This window comes from Lactuca saligna, chromosome 8 (assembly GCF_052625555.1).
Source record: "Lactuca saligna cultivar CGN05327 chromosome 8, ASM5262555v1, whole genome shotgun sequence".
NCBI classification, from domain to species: Eukaryota; Viridiplantae; Streptophyta; class Magnoliopsida; order Asterales; family Asteraceae; genus Lactuca; species Lactuca saligna.
In genome coordinates, this window is record NC_136424.1 from 127671868 (window position 1) to 127677867 (window position 6000).

A 6000-nucleotide genomic window follows, 5' to 3' on the forward strand; every position below is an offset into this window, starting at 1 on the left:
GAACCGTGCGACAGAGGTAAGAACTTCTGTGTATCCCATGTTGTAAAACATGTTATACAGATGACCAATCTGAATCGACTCCGGATGAACTCTTGAAGGGTCAACATCAAACCCTAGCAAGGTGCAGAAACGTTGGCGAGAGACTGAGGTTTTGTGTTCTCCAATCTCGAAAAAGACCCGGTCGACGGCCTTGTCGTAGAATGCAGTCGCGTAGACCTACGATAGGGCCAACATCGGCACAGATTCGATTCTGGAGAGAGCCGGAATAAGTTGGGAATACTTCAAACACTCTATGACCGGCGACATATAGGAGTCGTATGCCAGTGGGTTAAGATCAATGACCAGACATTGTTGTGGGCGAATGGGAAGGATCTGTGAGGTAGCATGAACAGAAGAGGAATCAGCCATTTGTTTTGCAGGTATGAAGAAGATGATGAACAGGAAACTGTTTGGGAGTATTTGCGCTCTGGAAATTTTGAAGGTGGTAAAGAGGTAAAAGGTGGTGTAGTGGGCTATTTATAGTGGGTGATAGGAGAGAGAAAAATCGTTTCAAATCTCTTATGGAAATTTGAACCGAGTTGTTGAGTGACAGATGGATGACAGTTGGGGCGTGCGATGATCACGTAGGAGAGAGAGTGTCAGGTTCCTAGGATCACGCCGCTCAACAAGCGCCGTTTCATAGGGACAAGCCGTTACTATTTCCACATGCGCATTTAATGCCATAGGACAAGAGAGAACTTAAGGTTTAAAAGGATTCCCGTTAAATTACGATCAACCATTTATTAAGAAATGTTGAAAGGCTTCTTTTAATTAGGCTAAAGAAGAGTGGCTTGAAAATAAAATCTCAGAAAGAAAAATAAGAACTAGATCCCAAGGGAAGAAATGTTATGGGTTTTAACAATTTCACAGGAATCACATAAAATTGGAGATTTTAACAGGGTACTTTCGTCAATCCTTTAGTGAAAACTTGAGCAACTTAATTGTTCACCGTCAATTCATTAGGTGTGGAATTTTGGGTTTCACTTAGCTCGTAGTGACACAATACTAAGATCATAAACACAGATGTTGTGTAACCATAAACCTCAGTGGTAATTTTTGAGAGTCTCAAGGGTTACTATGATGGAATGAGTGTAGTGGAGAAGAAATGTGGAGATGGTGTAAGAGAACGAAGTACCTCTGCTGCGAAAAGAAGGACCAAGCAGGAAACTCTTAACTCATGTGAGAAAAGAGTGAGGTAGCTCACGATTAGAATAAATGAGTTGGCCTTATTGGGAAGATAAGGTTTGTGTATACCAGGTCATGAAGGCCATTATTCAAAATCTTATGAGGCTTGAGACACATACAACAGCATGCTTCTAGGGACACTTAGGTATTTCATCAAATTTATCCCCATAAACGAACACGAACACACAAAAAATAAAATAAAAAAATATTTTTGGAGTTTTTGAGATTAAAAAAATTTGAAAGAGGAAAAGAAAAAGAATAAGACTTAAAAAAAAATTAGACAGAAATAAAAAAACTTTAAAATTAGACAAAGGGAAAACCGAACCCGAACATTCAGTTGGTTTCGGTTGTAGAAAATTTTGAAAAACCGAACCCGAACCTTCGGTTGGTTTCGGTTCTAGAAAATTTTGAAAAACCGAACCCGAACCTTCGGTTGGTTTCGGTTCAATAAAATTTTGAAAAACCGAACCCGAACCTTCGGTTGGTTTCGGTTCAATAAAATTTTGAGGAACCAAGAAATTTAGGCAAACAAGAAAAAGTAATTTTAACACGAGGAAAAACAAAAATTGTACAAGAAATATACAACATAGAAAAACTACCTTTGAAGTAATGAGTGAGTCAGATAGTTGAACCGAACCCGAACGTTTGGTTGGTTTCGGTTCTTACGTTTGAGTTTGAGAGGTAGTGTGAGGTACTGACTCTGATTCCATCATACCTAGTCCTTGCAATATTTTATAGAATGATGCTTCAGGAAGAGCTTTTGTAAAGACGTCAGCCAGTTGATCAGTGGTTCTTACGAAGTGAACTTCGACGTTTCCATCTTCCACGTGATCTTTGATGAAGTGATACCTCAGTGCTATGTGTTTGGTTTTGGAGTGTTGCACTGGGTTATGACAGATCCTAATTGCACTTTCAGAGTCACAATATAGTGGGATCTTCTTCATATTGAGTCCATAGTCTCGAAGTTGACTTTGGATCCAAATCACTTGTGATGTGCAGGATGCAGCTGCAATGTATTCCGCTTCGGCAGTAGACAACGACACGCACGTTTGTTTCTTGGATTGCCAGCTGACTAACTTCCCGTCAAGAAATTGACAACCACCAGTTGTGCTTTTACGGTTGAGTCCACATCCTCCAAGGTCAGCATCAGAATAGGCTTGAACAAAGAAGCTTGAGTTGGATGGATACCATAGACCTAAGGAGGTGGTTCGCTTGAGATAGCGTAAGATGTTCTACACTGCAAGCATGTGAGGTTCGCGTGGGTTTGCCTGAAATCGAGCACAATAACACACAGAAAACATGATATCAGGTCTGCTAGCAGTTAGATACATCAGTGAGCCAATCATTTGACGATAGAACGTGATATCGACAGCCGGTTTTTCTAGGGATGGGGTAAGCTTGGTGCCGAATGCCATTGGGACTTTAACTTTTGTGTCTCCCATCATACCAAACTTTTCTAGGAGAGTCTTCGTGTAAGCTTCCTGATTAATAAAGATGCCTTCGGGTCCCTGTCTTATGTTTAAACCAAGGAAAAAGTTAATTGGACCCATTGAGCTCATTTCAAACTTAGTCTCCATCAGCTTTCTGAATTCAACTGTTAAGCTAGGATTCGTGGAGCCAAAGATGATGTCATCGACATAAATTTGAACTATCATAAGGTGGTTACCTTCCTTTTTGCGAAAGAAGGTTGGGTCAACCGAACCTTGTTTAAATTTAGACATCTTTAAAAATTTTGTAAGCGTTTCATACCAGGCTCTCGGAGCTTGTTTAAGGCCGTACACAGCTTTATCCAGAATATAGCAATGATTTGGATGCTTTTCGTTCACGAACCCAGGAGGTTGCTCCACGTACATAGTTTCTTCGAGTTCTCCATTGAGAAATGCACACTTGACGTTCATTTAGAAAACCTCAAAGTTCTTGTGAGCAGCATAAGCCAGAAATATTCTAACAGATTCTAGCCTAGCTACTGGAGCGAAAGTCTCTTCATAGTCTATCCCTTCCTCCTGACAGTATCCCTTTACCACCAGACGAGCCTTGTTCCTTATAACATTACCTTCCTTGTCCATTTTGTTCCTAAAAACCCATTTGAGACCAACAACCGAAGTATTTGGAGGAGTTGGAATGAGGCGCCAGACTTTGTTCCTTTCAAATTCGTTTAGTTCGTCTTGCATTGCTTGAACCCAATCAGAGTGATCTAGGGCAGTATTAATTGTCTTTGGTTCAACCTTTGATACGAATGAGTTAAACATACAAAACTCAACCTTTGAAAATAAGGATGTCTGTTTTGCCTTCAGTTGTGATCGGGTCAGAACCTTTTCAGAAACATCGCCAACTACTTGAGAGACAGGATGATCTCTGGTCCATTTGATAAGAGGAGGGTAATTTGGATTAAAGGTTGGATCTAGTTCAGCATTGATCATTTCTTCTGGCTCAGATTGGCTATCGTAATCGAGTGTCAGATCATCATGTTCGTCCTCAATTGATGAGCTTTGAGAGGCATGAGGTTCAGGTGTTTCTTGTGGTACTGAGCTTCCAGGCGTTGAGGCATCTTCGGTTGGAGAGGTATCTTCTGTTGGAGAATCATCTTCGGTTGGTGAAAGACCTTCGGTTGGAGTGGTAGAATTTAGTTTCCCCTGGACTTGTGAGCTTGGCTCCCCCTCGACTTGTAAGCTTGGCTCCCCCTCGACTTGAGAGCTTGGCTCCCCCTCGACTTGAGAGCTTGGCTCCCCCTCGACTTGAGCGTTGTTGGAAGGCGAGTCATTAGTGGTTGATCCTTCTTCATGCATTCTTCTTGCAGCATCTTCGACAATCTGCTTCATAGGATCAACTTTGTTGTCTGCTGCACCTGCTTCGGAGAGTGAAGCTTTCTCTGGTTCGTCAAAGAGCTCCAGAAATGTCTCGTATAAATTGGCGACCGAAACTGTGACCTTGTTAGTTAGAGGAAAGATTTCCCCTGCAGTGTCTTCTTTGGCCTGTAGCTTCTTGACATAGGTATCGTCAAAGGTCACATAGTATGTTTCTTCAATCTTTCTCGAACGCTTGTTTAGGACCCTGTACGCCTTGGATGTGAGAGAGTAACCCAGAAAAATTCCCTCGTCGGCTTTGACATCAAACTTGTTGCGGTGTTCTTTAGAATTAAAGATGAAACACCTCGAGCCGAACACATGGAAAAATTTCACATTGGGCTTTCTGTTGTTCAGTATCTCATATGGAGTGAGCTTGAACCTCTTGTTGAGATAGGACATGTTCTGTGTAAAACAAGCAGCCGAAATAGCGTCAGCCCAAAAATAAAGAGGTAAGGAAGCGAAACTTAGCATGGTTCGGGCAGCTTCACACAAAGATCGGTTTCGTCTTTCGACTATTCCGTTCTGTTGCGGTGTGTAGGGAGCTGAGAAATTGTGACTTATTCCCTTTTCTGCAAGAACCTCTTCAAACTCCCTGTTCTTGAATTCGAGACCATTGTCGCTTCTGATGTTGCGAACAACCTTCTTGAGCTGTACTTCAATTTTCTTGATAAATACTTTCAGCTTTTGAGTCGCTTCAGATTCGAGCTTTAGAAAGAACACCCATGTAAATCGTGAAAAGTCATCAACAATAACAAGAATATACTTGCTACCACCGATGCTTTCGATAGATGAAGGACCACACAAATCGATATGAAGTAATTCGAGTGGTTCAACAACTTTTGTGTTGATTATAGATGGGTGACTTTGACGACTCTGCTTCCCCATTTCGCATGCAGCACACAAATGATCTCTGTCGAACTTGAGCAATGGAAGACCCCTAACATGACCTCCAGTGACAAGTCGGTTGATATCTTTAAAATTGAGATGAGATAATCTTCGGTGCCACAACCAGCTTTCGTCGGATTGAGCTTTTGACAACAAGCATATAGCTGGGTTTCCTTTGATTGGTTTAAGGTTTAAGGGAAACATTTCACCCTTTCGCTCTGACTTGAGAATCACTTTCTTTGCCTTTTTCTCTATGATTTCAGAACCTTCATCATCGAACGAGACTTTGAGACCTGTACCTCCAACAAGCTGAGATACACTAATGAGGTTGTGTTGGAGTCCTTCCACATAAGCCACCTTCCTTATAGTAAAATCCCCATTTGTTATCATCCCGTATCCCTTTATGGTTCCGAAAGAATTATTTCCAAACTTGACGTTGCCACCATTTGCAAGAGATCTGTATTCCCTAAGCTCCTCTTTCCTCCCTGTCATGTGACGTGAGCAGCCACTATCGATGTACCATTCTTCGTCGAACTGCTCGTCACTTATAACCTGCAAAAATTAGGCAGATTTAGGAACCCAAAGTTTCTTGGGTCCATGTGAGCTTTGCATGGGAACGGGAATAGTAAGTGAGACGTCAACTAGATATGTTTGTTTTATAAGAGTTGTTTCATCTTTCCTTTTAATGGTAAAAACTTTTATTTTGTTAGGATTGGGTGTGTTCGGTTTAGACTCTGGTTTGGATTCATTGACCTTCTGCTTTCCCTTTTGTTCAGCTGATGAATGAGATTTTTGAGAACAAGAGGAATCAGTTTTAGAATAAGATGGAGATAAATCGATGGAAGTAGAAGAATTAGAAGAACGAGAAGAATTAGAATGAGAGGGTTTGGATTGAGAGGATTTCCTGGCTGGAGACTCTAGGTGACCCTTTTGCTTTTGATCGTTGGAGGGACTGACCTTAGAGTTTTGTTCTCTTTTGACTTCAGAACCGAACCTTTGCGTTCGGTTGGAGCTGTCTTTGGAACCGAACCTTTGGTTTCGGTTG